Source organism: Vicia villosa, linkage group LG4, assembly GCF_029867415.1.
Source record: "Vicia villosa cultivar HV-30 ecotype Madison, WI linkage group LG4, Vvil1.0, whole genome shotgun sequence".
NCBI classification, from domain to species: domain Eukaryota; kingdom Viridiplantae; phylum Streptophyta; class Magnoliopsida; order Fabales; family Fabaceae; genus Vicia; species Vicia villosa.
Genome location: NC_081183.1, coordinates 124,144,298 through 124,162,905, shown reverse-complemented (window position 1 = coordinate 124,162,905; position 18,608 = coordinate 124,144,298). Strand labels below are relative to the sequence as shown.

The 18,608-nt window shown below is 36.3% G+C and overlaps 1 pseudogene; it reads left to right on the top strand.

Annotated features, from left to right (window-relative positions):
* The first annotated feature begins 412 nt into the window (after positions 1–412).
* Positions 413–1,823, top strand: LOC131597801 (fatty alcohol:caffeoyl-CoA acyltransferase-like; annotated as a pseudogene).
* The last annotated feature ends 16,785 nt before the right edge of the window (positions 1,824–18,608 follow it).

Here is an 18,608-nt window from a genome sequence, read left to right as displayed (position 1 = left end):
CAATGTGGTACACTAGTGGACCATTAACCCTAGATTATTTAATGATATAAACAAACTTATTGTGAAGATATATGATTTTATCCTTTATTTCATTCAACTCACATAACTTTAAAAAATTATTGCTCTACACAATCATTCACATTTACAAAAAAAAAATTAAAATAACTCTAAGTTTTATTTTACAATGCATAATTTATTTATTTTTATTTTATTATGGGTCAATACATTACATTTATAAATATATACCTTCTTTTCTTATTCCCATCTATAAATAGAAGATATGTTTCTTCTATTGCTTCATTGGCCCTCTTTGTTTTCATATATAGACATCAACTATTGATTTATATAAATCATAAGAAAATATGACAACTTCCATTGAACTCCCCGATTGTCAATATCATGTGCCACCAATATGATTATAACTCCATGTATACCAACTCCAAATCACTCTCTCTATCTCACCAATCTTGATGATGCAATGTACATGAGGATTTCTCCCTATTACCTTTGTTTCTTCAAGAAATCTTTGGAGATGGATTCCTTAAAGTCTTCCTTTCAAGAGTTTTAGTGGATTATTACCCTTTAGCTGGGAGGTTAAGGACCAGCACTGAGGATGAGAACAAGTTAGTGATAGATTGCAATGGAGAAGGTGCTTTATTTGCTGAAGCTTCAATGAATATTACTATTGAAGAATTACTCGCATCTTCTATGATACCTAATAGCTCATGGAACAAGTTCCATAATGTGAAAGTTCAAAATCTTATAGATATTACTCCTCTTATAATCCAGGTTAGATCATTATATAATTTAATCTTATGACTTTCAATTTGATTGGTAACACATATGCAGGCACGCGCACACACATGCATGCAAGTGCGCGCATACGCATACACCCAACTATATTTTTCTTTCTATTTGTTTGTGTCTTCTTCGCCAATATTTTAAAAATATAATTATTTTAGGTGACTAATCTTCGTTGTGGGGGAATGATCTTGTGCGCATCGATCAACCATAGCTTGTGTGATGGTATTGGCGCTTCACAATTTTTGAATGCTTCGTCTGAACTTACTAGAAAACCCTTTAGCAAATTGAAAATTACACCCTTTCATAACCGAAAAATATTGAAAATTCAAGAATCCCCACAAATAAACTTCCCTCACCAAATATACACAAAAAATCCAACACATTTTAATCTTGAATCATCTGTCACCATGTTATTCAACTTTGGGGAACACGAGATTCTATGCTTAAAGAAACAATGTATGACAATACCATTCAAACACATCACAAGCTTCAAAGTTATAGCAGCACACATTTGGCGCTCAAAGGTTAAAGCATGTAACTTGCCCTCATCCTGTAGTGTGAAGCTTAGTTTTCCTGTTGATTTTCGAAATAAGATGAAAATTCCAAAAGGATACTATGGGAATGGAATTGTGCTGGCTTGTGCAAAGAGCACTGTGAAGGATTTAGTGGTTGCTAATAACCTAGACCATTGTGTGAAGCTTGTGCAACAAGCCAAAGCTAGTGTGAATGAGGAGTATGTTAAGTCAGTGATTGATATACATAAGGATAAAACAATAAAGCTTGATAGTTCTATAATTTTGAGAATAACTCAATGGAGCAAATTAGGATTGACAGATATTGATTTTGGAGAAGGGAAACCTTTGTATGCGGGTTCTTTGAATATGAAATATTGGTGCATGTTTTTGCCGGTTATTGGTGATTCTAATGCAGTTAGAGTGATTTTATCAGTGCCTGAGAATATTATGGAAATGTTTCACCATTACGTGACTGATATAAAGAGTTGGAGAGAAGAAGCATAAGAAGCTAGACGGTGAAGTTAATTAACATTAATAACCAAGTATCTGAATAATAATAATAATAATAATGTCACTTCTAATATGTGAATGATATAAAGAGTAGGAGGGAAGAAGCATAAGAAGCTAGATGGTAAAATTAATTAACATTAATAACCAAGTATCTGAATAATAATAATAATAATAATAATAATAATAATAATAATAATAATAATAATAATAATAATAATAATAATAATAATAATAATAATAATGTCACTTCTAATATGCACTTATTTACATGGCAAGCTTAGAACAAGGAGTTTGGAGAAAAATCATATATGTAATCAAATTTTATAATAATGTTCAATGTTGTCTTTCATATATTTTTAAGTTCATTTGCTTTACTCTAAAAAATACTATTGGTTTTTCTATTTTATTCAAATTATAATTTAGTCTTTTTTATTTCTAAATCTGAGTTTTCTTTATCTCTTTTCTACGATTTTTAGAATTTTTATGCTCCCTGGTCACTTACAATTATCTATTATTATGTGCCGCATCACCCGAGGACATGTAATGATTTAAGTTTGGGGTGTGATAACTCACAATTTGTGAGTTATTACAAAGCTTAATATTTGGGTTTATCTTTATATTTTAAGAATTCAATAGCTTAATTTACTTCACTTTATTGTTTTAGAATAGTTTATAAAGAGCGCAATATGTGCTCTCTTTTAGGGTGTGTTTGGTTCGAGGTAGAGCAAGGGGAGGGAAGGAAATATTTATAATGAAATGTGTTTGGATCAATTTTTAAGAGGGGATAGGAGGGGAGGGGAGCAAAATCCCTCCAAATGACACTTTTTGTGTCCCCCCGAACTGGGGGGATTCGGAGAGGAGGGGAGGGAATCTGAGTTTTAATATTAAATAAATTAATATATTTACTAAAATATTCTCTGTTTTATTTTATTATTTTAAAATTATTATTTTAAAATTATTATTTTCTTTCATGTTCGTATTTTCTCTATTGCTTCCATCAAGTTATTATAATTATTCTTCACCTTCAAATTATTTTTTATTTTTTTTATTTAATAAAAATTATAATTACTGTAACTTTTTGTTTTTTTTATTATAATTTATTTTATGTATTCAAAAGTTGTTATCAACGCATAGTTTATTTTGTGTCGAGAGTTATAATAGAAATCAAGTGTACTTAATTTTTTTTAATATTATGTGGTAAGTTATGACTTTTTAATCACTCATTTATACAAATATTATTTCCAAAAAAATATTAATGAAATTTTCACCTTTGAATATCATATCACTTATATATAATTACAAGGATAAAATTGTAAATTATTATTAAAATCCCTCCCCTCCCCTCGTGAACCAAACATATTTTTAAAAGAAATCCCTCCCCTCCCTCCCCTCGTTTGAACCAAACAAATATATAATTACAAAAAATCTCTCCCCTCTCCCCCTCATTTGAACCAAACAAACCCTTAAGATTTTATGTTTCTGCTACTAGTGTAGAGTTAACTTCTTATAAGGCCTGACACGACAGCTTGGAACAACATTTTAACCCAAAAGAAAATAAAGAACTGGATGTAGCTAAAATCATAGATAAACATCATTCACATTCTTAGGGCACACGTGGCAACAGTCTGCAAAAGAAGGATATTCGAATTGAATATGCAAAGGGAAAAAAGCAAGGCACTAGAGGACAAAACTCTACGCCATAGTACATTCACTACAGCGCCATGCTATCTTGTTGCTGCAAAGTACAACGCCACCTGAATTCATGCACCACTAGCTGAAGGATAGAAAAACACTTAGAAAGGGGGGGGGGTTTGAATAAGTGTAGTTTCAAAAACTCGTAAGATAAAAATAATTTGCACAAGTATTTTTATCCTGGTTCGTTGTTAACTAAACTACTCCAGTCCACCCTATACAAGGTGATTTACCTCAACTGAGGATTTAATCCACTAATCACACGAGATTACAATGGTTTTCCACTTAGACAACTTCTAAGTCTTCTAGAGTCTTCTGATCACAACTTGATCACTCTAGGAACAACTGCTTAGAGACCTTCTAAGACTTCTCTAGAGTATACTGATCACAACCCGATCACTCTAGGAACAACTGCTTAGACACCTTCTAAGACTTCTCTAGAGTATACTGATCACAACCCGATCACTCTAGTCCTTTACAATTTAATGTAAACAAATTCTAAGAGTATTACAATTGCTTCTTAAAAGCGCGATAATCACAAACTGTGATATTTCTCTTACAGATTTAAGCTTAGACTCATTAAAGTATTACAACAGTAATGTAGTGAGGTTGAAGATGAAGTTTGATAGCTTTTGAAGTGAACAGCAAGATAGTATCAGAGATAGTTCAGAATTCGTTCAAAGTGCATCCAAAATTCGTAACCTTGCTTCTCATCAGAACTTCATATTTATAGGCGTTTTGAGAAGATGACCTTTGGGAGCATTTAATGCTTTGCGTATTCCGTACAGCATTGCATTTAATGTTTCACTGTTTTGTTAACTACCTCGAGCCTTGCTTTTGCTGTGACTACTGACATTGCCTTTAATAGCTTCTAACGTTCCTTTTGTCAGTCAGCGTAGCCTGCCATCTAGTACTTGATTCTGATTTGTTCTTTGTAAATACTACGTTGAAAATCATCAGAGTACAAACAGCTTGGTGCAGAGCATCTTCTGATCCTTTGATCTTGATATGCTTCTGAGCATGATTCCATGACTTCAGTGCTTCTGCTTCTGAACTCAAGTTCTTCTGATGCTTCTAATAGACCATGTTCTGATTCTGCTTGACCATCTTTTGATGTCTTGCCAGACCATGTGCTGAAGTTGCATACTGAACCTTCTGAGTCAAAGCTTCTTAGCGCTGATTTGTGCATACTCTTTATATATTTCCTGAAAGGGAAATTGCATAGGATTAGAGTACCACATTATCTTGAGCAAAATTCATATACATTGTTATCATCAAAACTAAGATTATTGATCAGAACAATTCTTGTTCTATCAATCTCCCCCTTTTTGATGATGACAAAAACATATATAAATGATATGAATTTGCAATCAGAATAACAGACGGCAAAAGACAATTACACAGTTATAGCATAAGCATATAAACATAATGTGAATGTGTCTCCCCCTGAGATTAACAATCTCCCCCTGAAATTAATACTAGAAGAATTTTATAAATAAAAGACTTCCCTGAGTATTTCAGTAGAGACGTTCACATATGCTTGAATTTCAGAACATTCACTGCTTCTGATTTCTGCTTCCATAGGACAGCTTCAGAACATTGAATTTCTTTAGATCCTCAGAACATTCACAGCTTCTGATTCCTGCTTCCATCGGACAGCTTCAGAACTTGAATTTCTTTGATCCTCAGAACATTCACAGCTTCTGATTTCTGCTTCCATCGGACAGCTTCAGAGCTTGAATTTCTTCTTACACCACTTCATGCTAGATTGTATCAGAACATTGTTGAATGTACCAGAGCATCATCAGAGCATCTCTACATCCTGAAATGTTACAGAACAAAACTAAACGACAAAAGTCAGCATGAATGAATCAGAACATAAAATATGTTTCAGAACACATAATATGAATCAGAGCCATATAAGCCATATAGAATGTATCAGAACATATTCTATCATCAGAATATCTGAACATTCTTCCTTCTTGCTTCTGATTCTGAAGCTTCATAGCACTCAGCTTGCTTCAAGAATCCAAGAACTTGATTCATCTTGTTGCTTATTGATCTTGAATCTTCAATTCCTGCAACAACACAACTTAGAAACATATGAAGCTTGCAGCTTCTGTTAGTAATGTGGGGGCTTTCTTCCCGGCAACTGCTAATATAAATCAAATCATTTATCACTATTTCTCCCCCTTTTTGTCATAACGTCAAAAAGAATGTAAAAGATTCAGATGTAACCATAGGACAAATGGAAAGAGAAACAAATAGTCATTGATAAAGTAAGCAGAAGTACAAGAGTTATGCAGAACGCAGATGCAACAAACAAACAGAAAACAACTAAGACACAAAGACTAAGACCCTAGCTTTGACAAAATCTTGGCTAGTGTCTCATGAATCCCATTGTTGCTCTCAGTCTGCCTTGCCATGAAGGCTCTGAACTCTGCATTGGTCTCATCTTGCCTATCCAGACGAGAAGCCAGGTCATTTTGATTCTTCTGCATGGCCTCCAAAGTCCGCACCTGATAGGAGGGTTCACCAGAAGAAGAAACTTCCAGTCTACTGTTGACTGGCATAACATTCTCCACTGCTGCTTCCATGGTAGTCTCTTTAGGGAGATCATCAGAATGTACCACCACATTCTCAGCAGGATGATCTTCTGAATGATAACAGTCAATCTCTTCAGCATCTTCCATCTCTACATCTGAGTCAGACTCAGAAATAGCTTCAGCATATTCTGGTTCTGGGAACTCAGAATTTCCATCTTCCAGGGCTTGAAGAATGGTTGCAAGATTTGTTGGAGAAGGAGGACCAGCTGCAGCTGCAGGATAGACCACTACTGGAAAGTCCATATCAGGAGCATTTTCAGAAGGGTTCATTCTGAACCAGTTGAACAGCCCCTGAAAGTCACCAGTCAGAACCATGAACTTTGGTCGCCAGACCACAAGAGTTCTGCAGGGATTCCCAGTTAACTCATCTTCAGGCATCCTTTCCTCAAGAATTCTTCTGTTTCTGATGACATGACGATATCTGCCATCATCAAATTCTAACAAGAGTCCAGGAGTACCACGTGCTTCAGCAGTGAATCTTCTCTGCACATTCATAGCTTCAACTTGGAAACTCTGTCTAAGAGCTCTCTAGAGGTTGCGAAGAGAACGCTCATCCAAATTATGGCGATATGCAGTTTCCAGAAGCTCTAACCAACGGTTCACACGATAGTGTAAGAGCTCAAGAAAGACAGGAGTAGCAGGTGCAGGAGTGCGAAAGGTGAAGCTGTAATCAGGGTAAAAACAGGAGTATGGATTGGGGGTCCTGGTAGGTATGGGATATGAGAGACAAGGGTCAGAAGGAAGAGAGTTAGAAGATGAGGAGGGAATATCTGTAGTTTGGTGTGATGAGGATGGAATATTTGTGGGAAGTATAGTAGTTAAGGGAGTAGGGGTCAGAACTATAGGGGGTGAGGGTGGTTGCAGGTTAATTTGTGGGGGTGTGATGGGAGTTGGTGTTTCAGAAGGAGACAACAGAATGAATGAGGGAGATTCTGAGGGGGTTGGGATGTATTCCTGCCTGGAATAAATACCAGTCTTCTTAGCTCTGGAAGGATCCACCTTAAGAGGGTCAAAGGTGACCTTCTTCTTTTTAGCTTCTTTCGCAGCATCTTCTGCTGCTTTTCTTTTCAGTTTCTTCTCTCTCTTCTTCTGATCCTTCTTCTGAAGGTCAGTTTGAGAGGGAAGCACTCTTCCACGGATCCATGCAGGATCAACAGAAGCTTGCGTCTTCACAGAATCTTCCAAATAGTGCTTAACAGTTTTAACCAGTTCAGCTTGAAACATGGTTGAGAAGCCTTGAACAGGGACTCTTCTGATAGGGATATCAGAGAGAACAGTTGGAACATAAATTATTTCCTTCACCAGTTTCATTCTTAAAAGATCAAAGCCAGAGAAGACATTGCCTTGATCAATTCTGAAGAAAGAAGGAGTTCCACAAGTCTTAAGACACTCCAGCAAATCACTTTCAATCAGAATATCTGAGATCATTCTGCCGAAAGGAATAATATTCTTCGGAAGATGAGGATACTGCTCCCAATACTCATCCCTAGATTCTTCAATAGCCAGCTTCAGGTTTTCAAAGAGTATGTTGGAAATATTAAGTTTAATGCTCTTTCCAATACAATAGAGAGTATACTTCTGATCTGGATTGATGAAAGTGGAGGAGAGAGACTTCTTTCTATGGTGAAGAGAATCCATGATGATCTCAGCCCACACCTGAAATAGAGGTCTCAACGTGCCACTCATGTTGGAGTTAATACCAGCGACGGTTGAGATCAGTTTCTCAACTTTGTTCCAATCAACCCTTCCAGCAAGAGGACCAGTTTCACCTTCTTCATCATCAAGATTGTACAGTTTTCTGATCAGAGCTTCAGTGACCACAACTTCATGCCCTAGCACGAAAGAGAGAATGGCGGTTGGAGTGACGGTTGCGTGCGTCCAGAAATCTTTCACAAGAGCGGGAAAGACTGGTCCAACCAATCTACCCAAATAGTTAGCCCATCCTTGAGCCATAAACCTAGCTTCTGGCTTGAAAGCATATGCAGCCAAGTCAACAAAGTCCACAGGGGACTCACACAGTACTTCCATTTCCGATGGAGACAAAGAGCAAGTTTTCAGAGGAACAAAGTCAAGCTTGTTGAGAACCAGTTGAGATGAAGACATTTCTTCAGACCGAGAGTTACTTGAAGATGGGTTCATGATGAATGCTAGGTTGAAGATGAGTAAACTAGGGTTTATGCAGGAATGCAGAAAGACAGAGAGAGATGGTGAACTTTGAAAAACTGAACGCAAAGAGGGAAATGAAAGAGGGAAAACTGAAACGTTTGAAGAATATAAAATAAAAAAAATAAAAGAAATGATGAATGGCATTAAATGTTACGTGACAAGAGGAGAGAGAAACTATGACAAATGAAGTGATAGAACAGTTACCTAGGAAAGGTGCCTCCTCAACTGCACGCATGTTTGTCCAAATAGGGTAGACACGTGTTACCAACTGGAATTAGATGACAGTTGTATTTTTCTGAAAAAGCTTTACGCCTTCTAATTCTGATCACTACTCCTGATTGTCATTCTTTAGAAATGATCTTGTTCTGATAGGATCATCTTTCTTTCCAATAATGACATCTTCTGAGTGAGCAGATGTGAGTCTAGATGATCTTCTGATAGTTGGTTCTTCAGAAATTCTCAGATTTTCCAAGGATGCAGCAACTTGATCTTCTGATTCTTTGCTGCTTAGGTTTTCAGCTTCTTAAACTTTTCTTCTTGGTTCTTCAACTTCTGAGATATCAATATCAAAATCTGCAAAATTCTCAAACTGCTTTGGCTTTTCAAGACCAAGCTTATCATCAAACCTGATATTGATTGATTCTTCTACAATCAATGTTTCAATATTGTATACTCTGTAGACTTTAGAGCGTTCAGAATATCCAAGAAGGAAACATTTTTGTGCCTTAGAATCAAACTTACCAAGATGATCTTTAGTGTTCAGAATAAAACAAACACATCCAAAAGGATGAAAATATGAAATGTTGGGCTTTCTGTTCTTCCACAATTCATAAGGAGTCTTATTTAGAATAGGTCTTATAGAGATTCTATTCTGAATATAACATGCAGTGTTTATTGCTTCTGCCCAGAAGTGCTTAGCCATATTGGTTTCGTTGATCATGGTTCTGGCCATTTCTTGTAGAGTCCTATTCTTTCGTTCTACAACTCCATTTTGTTGTGGAGTTCTAGGACAAGAGAAATCATGGGCAATACCATTTTCTTTGAAGAACTTCTCAAAGAATTTGTTCTCAAATTCACCACCATGATCACTTCTGACCTTTATGATTTTACACTCCTTCTCAGTTTGGGTCTGAGTGCAGAATTCAAAGAACACTGAATGAGACTCATCCTTGTGTTTCAAGAACTTTACCCATGTCCAGCGGCTATAATCATCAACGATGACTAATCCATATTTCTTCCCTTTGACAGATGCTGTTTTGACTAGGCCAAACAAATCAATGTGCAAAAGTTCTAACGACCTTGAGGAAGAGACAACATTCTTAGACTTGAATGCAGGTTTGGAGAACTTGCCCTTCTGACATGCTTCACAAAGAGCATCTGATTTGTATTTCAGATTAGGGAGTCCTCTGACAAGATTTAGTTTGTTAATCTGAGAAATCTTTCTCAAACTAGCATGTCCTAATCTTCTATGCCAGACCCATTGCTCTTCAGAAAATGACATAAGACAAGTCACCTTCTGATTCTTAAGATCCTGAAGATCTGTCTTATAAATGTTGTTCTTTCTCTTGCCTGTAAATAGGATTGAGCCATCCTTCTGACTTACAGCCTTGCAAGACTTTTGATTAAAGATTATGTCATAACCATGGTCACTTAATTGACTTATGGACAATAAGTTATGAGCTAATCCATCTACTAGAAGAACATTAGAAATAGAAGGAGAGTTACCAGACTTTATAGTTCCTGAGCCAATAATTTTGCCCTTCTGATCTCCTCCAAACTTCACTTCTCCAGCAGATTTAAGCACCAGGTCTTGGAACATAGACCTTCTTCCTGTCATGTGTCGCGAGCATCCAGAGTCCAGGTACCATGACATGTTGTGCTTTTCCTTCTTTGCAGCCAAGGATATCTGCAATAGGAATAATCTTTTCCTTAGGTACCCACATCTTCTTGGGTCCTTTCTTGTTAGTTTTCCTTAAGTTCTGATTGAACTTGGGTTTAGCATTATATGAAATAGGAGGAACAAAATGATATTCTTTAGGTTTGTCAGCATGATATTTCTTAGGATGTGTCACATGCTTCTTGGTGTGAACAGTGTTAAACTTCTGTGCATGTGAAGTGAGCCTAATATCATGAGCATGGCCATATTTGAACTGATCATACAATGGCTTGTATGTGATCTTCAGATCATCAACAGGTTCAAATTTGTGTGAGGTATCACCCTCATAGCCAAAACCAAACCTTCTGTTTCCAGAAACACCATATATCATAGAAGCAAGATGACTTCTGCCAATACTTCTAGATAAGAACTTTCTTAAGCTCGAGTCATATTCTTTCAGAATATGATTCATGCTAGGAATGGATTTTTCTGTTTCAGAAGGAGATCCACTATCTTTGGATAGATTTAAAACTTTTTCCTTCAGTTCAGAATTTTCCACTTCCAGCTTCTTAGTTTCAAATTCAAACTGCTTCTTCAGCTTTTTGTATTTGATGCTAAGATGAGCCTTGAGTTCCAGAAGTTCTGTTAAACTGGAAACTAACTCTTCTCTAGATAGTTCAGAAAATACCTCTTCAGAATCTGATTCTGATGTAGATTCTGATCCATCATCTTCTGTAGCCATCAGCGCGAAGTTGGCTTGCTCTCCTTCAGAGTCTGATTCTGATTCTGATTCAGAATCATCCCATGTTGCCATAAGACCTTTCTTCTTATGAAACTTCTTCTTGGGATTCTCCTTCTGAAGTTTTGGACACTCGTTCTTGTAATGTCCAGGCTCATTGCACTCATAGCAGACAGCCTTCTTCTTGTCAGATCTTCTGTCACCAGAAGATTCTCCTCGTTCAAATCTCTTTGAACTTCTGAAGCCTCTGAACTTCCTTTTCTTGCTCTTCCAGAGTTGGTTTACCCTTCTGGAGATCATGGACAGTTCATCTTCTTCTTCATACTCTGATTCTTCAGGATCTTCTTCTCTAGCCTGAAAAGCGTTAGTGCATTTTTTAACATTAGATTTTAATGCAATAGACTTACCTTTCTTCTGAGGTTCATTTGCGTCAAGTTCAATCTCATGACTCCTCAGGGCACTGATCAGCTCTTCCAAAGAAACTTCATTCAGATTCTTCGCAATCTTGAATGCAGTTACCATTGGGCTCCATCTTCTGGGCAAGCTTCTGATGATCTTATTTACATGATCAGTGTCATACCCCAAAATTTGCCCGTGCTATTTTTCATACACAAAACCAAATCATAAGACAAAGCTCCAAAACACAGTCTCCCACACAGAAGTTCTAAACTAGGGTTTGAATAATTCAGAGGAAAATCATTGAATCAAAGGCTCAAGGTGGTTCCATAAGGTCACTAACATCCCAAAGCATCTCCATATAAAGTTTCAAGACAAACAGAGCAAACTTAGTCCCTCAAATCATGACTAGGTCAACAGTCGACTCTCAAGGGCAAAATAGTCATTTCAAGCCAAAATACAGTCAAAAGTTCCAGATACCTGGTCAACAACATCCTCATAACCCTAAAGTCATCATTTGATCAAGGATTGATCATGATGATGCAGGGAAAGATCAGAAAAGTCAAAAGTCAAGAGTTACTATTTTGGGCATGAACTGAAAAAGTCAACCAAACTTTGAAAATTCACCAAATATTCATACTTCATCAGAAAAATTCCCACCAAAGCTCATCTTGAAGAGAATTCATTCCTCTATCCAATGGTCCAAGAATCAAAGCTCAGAGGTCAATGGTTTAAGAATTATGGCCTCATACATTACAGGTCCTTTTCAAAGGTCAACAAAAAGATATGTTTTTCAAAAGGTCATAAAATGAGAATGGAAAAGAATTTTGATATGGGACCAAAGACATTGGTTAGAAGACTCTCTAAGGCTTCTAAAAAGTCTTAGAACACCTCCATACCCCAAAACTTGAAGGAGATAGACCTTGTCAAAGTTAGGCTATTTTAGAAGGAAAAAATGTGAAGAAACTCAAATATTTTTGCTAATGGGCCTACTTTTTTTAAATCCAAACTTGTTCCTTATGACATTGAGAGCCCATAAATAAATTTCCACGAATTTACTTGAATTATGTGATTTATTATGAATTTTTATTCATATTAAAGGAAATTAAAAATAAAATTAAATCATATAATTGCAAAAATTTGATTTGATTCTATTTTTAACCAATTCCAATCACCAATTAAATCATATATTCAATAAAATTTCGTTCAAAAGAGATTGATTCATTGAAGATTGAAATTGAGCCAAAATTGGAAAGAAAAAGAAGAAAATTTCAATCAAATTTTCTCAATATGCAAATCAAAGATTGAAGGAGATTTGATTCAATTTCTGTTGCCCTAATCCATCACATATAAGTAGCAAACAATTGCAGACCCCTAACACACGAATTGGCTGCCTACCAAAGAACCAAATCCGAGTGCAAAAGCTCAAGAAAATCTCAAGCCACAATTCTGAATTCCAGGCCAATTCAAGGTGTTCTAGCTATTCCAAAACGTTCCTCAAAGATCACTGAAGGTGTTTGAATCGTTCCCCTGCCTCTATACTTCAAGAACACTCCACTGTAAGTCGTTCTTGGTCGATTCTTAAATTGATTCGATTACATGATTTCACGCATCCATTCTCAAATGTAATTGCATATTTATGTTTAGAATGATCTGTTTGTTATTTCTGGAAAGTTTGGTGTGTTATTATGGTGTTATGAGCATATCACCATGATAGGGTTCAGACCTTCAATTTGGGGGTTTTAGACACAGGTAAAATCAGGACAAATAGATGCCATGGTTAGATTCGTGAGGTTGAGACGATCTCAACCATGGCCTCGCGAAAAGTTTATTGGTACTCTAGACCGTATTCGCTATTTTCCAGGTGGTATGAGTTCGTGTTTTTACAGCGCTTCATGAAAAGAAAGCTGTAAAAGATTCGTTGCAGATGTTTGCGTGAAGAAGACGATGACGCGTCGTCTCTCTATTGGCCCAAATTCGCGCGCGTTCCTTATTTTGAAACTCGTGGATCGTGTGCATTATGACGTATGCACTGTCATGCGCCCTCGCTCCTGTAACCATCAGATCTCACTTGTTCACAATCTAACGCCTCCATAGCCGCAGACGCATCATAGTCCTCACGCGCAGCACAACACTGGAACGAAAGTTAAGTATTTTCTAAACTTTTTTATTTTTTTTATTACACAGCCACTTTATTTTATTTTAATATATATTTGTTTTATTTGTTTTTTTTTCTTTCTTTTATTTACATAAAACTTTATGAAAACTTTATAATAACAAAAAATATTTTATTTTTTATAATATTTAATATTTAAAATTTTTTTTTCCCTTTTGATTTAATGTATGTATATATTATTTATTTATTTATTTAAATACTTTCAAAAATTCATATATGCATTATTTTAATTCCAAAAATTCCTAAAAAATCATTCTTGCACTCGATTTAGTTTTCTTAACTCGATTTAATTAATTAGGTCGTAAGACCAATAATTAGTTAAATCAATTTAAAATTATATTCAATTTGAATTTTAAATTAGGGTTTACGAAGATCAGCCCTGCACTGAATATATTTATTTTTTTCTGTGCCTTTTCAGGATTGTCTTTCCAGATACCCTCCGAATACGCGCCTGATTCAAAAGCCAAAGTTAAGTACTCTGTTTAATTTAACTTAGATTCTACTTGATTTATTTTTAGAATTAGGGTTTGTTCCGCCTTCATCTTCTTCTGCCTTGTCTCTTTTCAGGGTTAACCTTAAAGGCGCCCTATTAACCATATCAGATCAAATCCAAATCAAAGCTAAGTATTATTTATTATTCATTATTAATTTATTTATCTTTTATTTTATTAAAGTTAACCCTAATTGTCCCCGAACCGATAATGCACTCACCCTCTTTTGTTTGCCATTTTTTCTTTCTTTCAGGGTTTGTCAAATGCCAAAGCTACGTCATCGGTAACCCTAAATCTTTTCTTCTTTTTATTTTATTATTACTTATGTCAAACCCTATTAAGGGATCCGCTGGTTACAATTCCCCTCTCCTCCGCTGGTTTCATTTTCCCCTTTCCTTTATTGCTTTATATACTGCGTGGTTAGTAAAATAGGGAGTGCAAGCCCTAAACTGAATTAGAATAATTAATTAAAAGATAAATATCCGAATTGAATCACGTGATTGATGCACACACGCACGCTTTTTTGGGTAACCCTCTCTGTTGCCTGTTGCCTTGTTGCCTGTTGCCTTTGTGTTTTTGCAGAATAAGCCACGTCCCTCGAATTCGAGGATACCTCAGCCATGTTGCCTCGATAAAAAGGTCACGACCCTAATGATGCTGCCTTCGATACACAAATGACCTCGACCCTCGGATGTTGCCTACGGAAAAAGGCTGAGGTATCTTCTGGCTGCCTACGAAAATGGCTTATTCTGATCCTTGCCTTAGGCTACCTGCCCCTCTATGGCATGGGACAGTCTTATGGCAAAGGATGCTTCGATGACCCTTCAACCTCCAAACGAAAGGCTTCCTGCCCTCTTATGGCAAGGATAGACCCTTTCATTCTGAAAGGCTAAAAAGAGACCTATCATCTGAGTTTAAGGTAATTGCCCCTAATTGCCTTGCAATGCTCAAACCTTTTTATTATATTCTTTCTCATAATTTTTTCAAAAGGGCAATGCTTATTCACAAGCTAAAGTCCCTATCTCTTTCATCTACCTTTTTTTTCTAAACAAACGAGCAAGCAAAGCAATTAAGAGCCCATGGAAAACCATGGATGCAAAGGGTGCCTTACACCTTCCCTTTGCATAAATTACCCCCCGAACTCAGATTTCTTAAAAGGTTTTTTTTTCTGTTTCTTTTTGCCTTTCCGAATATTGTTTGGATAAAATAAAAGTCGGTGGCGACTCTTGCTTACCGCGACATTCCGATTAATAAAAAGTCAGTTCACCGTGTTACAATCAGCTTTGGTGTAGCCTTTGTCCAGAACTCTTAATCCAGCAGTCAGAGTTTGAAATCTTGAAAACATCTTCTCAATGTCTTCATCATCCTCCATCTTGAAGGCTTCGTACTTCTGGATTAGTGCAAGAGCTTTGGTCTCCTTAACTTGAGCATTTCCTTCATGAGTCATTTTCAAGGACTCATATATGTCATGGGCCGTTTCCCTGTTAGATATCTTCTCATACTCAGCATGAGAGATAGCATTCAGCAAAACAGTCCTGCATTTGTGATGATTTTTGAATTCTTTCTTTTGATCATCAGTCATTTCGCTTCTCGCGAGCCTTACACCAGTAGTTTTAACAGGATGTTTGTAACCATCCAACAGAAGATCCCATAGATCAGCATCCAGACCAAGAAAGTAACTTTCCAATTTATCTTTCCAATATTCAAAGTTTTCACCATCGAATATTGGTGGTCTAGTATAACCATTGTTACCATTGTATTGCTCAGCAGAGCCAGATGTAGATGCAGATGTATTTGTTGGAATTTCACCAGCCATCTTTTACTGAAGCGTTTTTCTCTTCCTGAATCTTTTCTAAACACGGTTAAGTGCTTGCACCTTAGAACCGGCGCTCTGATACCAATTGAAGGATAGAAAAACACTTAGAAAGGGGGGTTTGAATAAGTGTAGTTTCAAAAACTCGTAAGATAAAAATAATTTGCACAAGTATTTTTATCCTGGTTCGTTGTTAACTAAACTACTCCAGTCCACCCTATACAAGGTGATTTACCTCAACTGAGGATTTAATCCACTAATCACACGAGATTACAATGGTTTTCCACTTAGACAACTTCTAAGTCTTCTAGAGTCTTCTTATCACAACTTGATCACTCTAGGAACAACTGCTTAGAGACCTTCTAAGACTTCTCTAGAGTATACTGATCACAACCCGATCACTCTAGGAACAACTGCTTAGACACCTTCTAAGACTTCTCTAGAGTATACTGATCACAACCCGACCACTCTAGTCCTTTACAATTTAATGTAAACAAATTCTAAGAGTATTACAATTGCTTCTTAAAAGCGATAATCACAAACTGTGATATTTCTCTTACAGATTTAAGCTTAGACTCACTAAAGTATTACAACAGTAATGTAGTGAGGTTGAAGATTAAGTTTGATAGCTTTTGAAGTGAACAACAAGATAGTATCAGAGATAGTTCAGAATTCGTTCAAAGTGCGTCCAAAATTCGTAACCTTGCTTCTCATCAGAACTTCATATTTATAGGCGTTTTGAGAAGATGACCGTTGGGAGCATTTAATGCTTTGCATATTCCGTACAGCATTGCATTTAATGTTTCACTGTGTTGTCAACTACCTCGAGCCTTGCTTTTGCTGTGGCTACTGACATTGCCTTTAATAGCTTCTAACGTTCCTTTTGTCAGTCAGCGTAGCCTGCCATCTAGTACTTGATTCTGATTTGTTCTTTGTAAATACTACGTTGAAAATCATCAGAGTACAAACAACTTGGTGCAGAGCATCTTCTGATCCTTTGATCTTGATATGCTTCTGAGCGTGATTCCATGACTTCAGTGCTTCTGCTTCTGAACTCAAGTTCTTCTGATGCTTCTAATAGACCATGTTCTGATTCTGCTTGACCATCTTCTGATGTCTTGCCAGACCATGTGCTGAAGTTGCATACTGAACCTTCTGAGTCAAAGCTTCTTAGCGCTGATTTGTGCATACTCTTTATATATTTCCTGAAAGGGAAATTGCATAGGATTAGAGTACCATATTATCTTGAGCAAAATTCATATACATTGTTATCATCAAAACTAAGATTATTGATCAGAACAATTCTTGTTCTAACACTAGCCTGCCACGCTACACCTTGTCCCCCCACATGCTAATTGTACCTGATTTTGAAACAGTATGAAATGGAAGAACTAGAGGGACTATTGTTGTTTTCCTTGGGCCATAATGAAAAAATGTCCACAAGCCCATGATTAAAGACAACACACAAACCCTAGTGGAAGTTACTATAAATGGATCTCTTAGAGGAAATGAGGGGAGTTCAACATTTTTAAGATAGAAACACTTAGAGAAAACCAACGAAGGAAGTGAGTTGAGCAAAGTGGAGATTCTCTTTCTCATCATTTCAAGTGCATGCTACCAGTATCTTCCGTGACAAAAGTCGTCTCTTAGTGACTAGCTGTTGCAAGAAGACGAAGAAGTTACTCTTAGGTTGTTATTTCTTTTAACCGTGTGTTTGAGAATGTTTAGCTTAGGAATCAATATTGTTGTATGTACTAAGCTCACATGACCTAAAACCTTTTATCTTTACAAATGTGAATTTAATTAATATAATATAGTCTTTTGCGTTAAATGATGTGTTCTTAATGCTTTATTTTGTCATGTGTTAAACTTTTATAAATCTACTTCTTTGATTGATCAACTTAGGAAAATATACAAGCTTGTTGTTGTGAGAGATCCATCAACAAGTGGATTTCATGATGAAATTGATGGAAAATAGTAGGATAAAGATAGTTTTTACATAGTCAACCTAGGTTATTTTCCACTCCCCGTGGGTTTGGCATCCTTACTATTTTATCACTTGCTACTTAAAACATACAAGCATACTTGCATGTGACATCACACACTTTCAACCAATAATTTTTTGGCGTCGTTGTTGGAGAGTTATCAAAGATAACATTTTGATTTTGTATTAAAACAAATTTTCTTGTTAAACAAGTATTTGAGCTTCCGACGCTTGTTGTACTATGGTGACACGACAGGTGGTTAGCTGTTGCATGCACATGTTGTTAAATCTGGTATACATAAGAGATATTGAACATGAGAGAACATTCATATTACTTAGGGGATTTCAAGCTATTGAACACTTACCAAGAAACCCTCCTCACTTTCTTATTTTTGACATATAAGAGGAACTAGATCAAGAAGGCAAAGTCATGGTAGACAATGAAATCATTGGCATTGCCAATAATCAAGCAAGAAATATTAGGGATTATGTAGTATTTGATCGCAATGCCATGAACACGAGTATTATTTGACCATAGAATATTGCGGCTCAGTTTGAGTTCAAACCAATGGTGTTTCAAATGTTCCAAGCCATTGGTCAATACTCAGGTGCTGCAAATGAAGATCCACACTTACATTTGAGAAACTTTTGGGAGGTTTCTAGTAACTTCAAGATTCCTAGCATTACAGATGACACCTTCAGGTTGATACTTTTTTTTCATACTCTCCAAGGGATAAAGCCAAGAGATGGCTGAAATCCTTAGAGTCAAATTCCATAGCCACATGGAATGCCCTAGTTGAAAATTTTTTAGCTAAGTATTTTCCTCCTGTCAAGAATGCT